Raw genomic sequence first — 578 nt, forward strand, 5'->3', positions numbered from 1 at the left:
TATATATATATATATATATATATATATATATATATACACACACATAAAGAGAGAAGTGTGTGTGTGAGAGAGGAATTACTTATTTAACAAACAGGAAATTATTTAAAGGACAACATATTTTCAACAAGTTTTAAAATCCACAGTAAAATTATAAGGATCAAAGGAGCGTGGATGGAATAAAATGTAATTAAATGTGACTTGTCTCACCGTTGTTACATTGTAAGTTGTGAAAGGATCTTTAGAAAAGGAAGAAGCAACGAATGTAATAACACCGGTTAGAGATGTGACGTCACGGATGACGGTCAGAGCCGAAATTCAGTGTTCTCTAAATATTATTCCGTTTACTTATTTTTCCCGCCTTTCTTAATACGTTGAAATAATGTTTTATTTGAAATATAATGCCTTCCCTTTTCCCAGTTTTTTTTTTATTTTTACATATTAGTTAATAAAAGGTGACTCAACTAATCCAGTTATTTTTTTATGTAAAACGAGAAAGACGAAAGTTAAAGATCAATTAAAAGAATAACTACAACTTGGAGTTTACAATTAATAGCCATTTGCGTTGATGTAAAGTAATA

General features: G+C 28.9%; 1 protein-coding gene across 1 annotated transcript in view; it reads right to left on the bottom strand.

The window, feature by feature from the left end:
* The window catches only part of LOC106879053 (integrator complex subunit 15), a 20,580-nt gene extending 20,263 nt beyond the window's left edge, over window positions 1-317 (bottom strand). The window contains exon 1 of the mRNA XM_014928477.2: window positions 208-317. The gene's annotated coding sequence lies outside the window, so the exon portion shown is untranslated. The remainder of the gene's footprint in view (window positions 1-207) is intronic.
* Between the last annotated feature and the right edge of the window lie 261 nt (window positions 318-578).

Source organism: Octopus bimaculoides, chromosome 5 (assembly GCF_001194135.2).
Source record: "Octopus bimaculoides isolate UCB-OBI-ISO-001 chromosome 5, ASM119413v2, whole genome shotgun sequence".
Taxonomy (NCBI): Eukaryota; Metazoa; Mollusca; class Cephalopoda; order Octopoda; family Octopodidae; genus Octopus; species Octopus bimaculoides.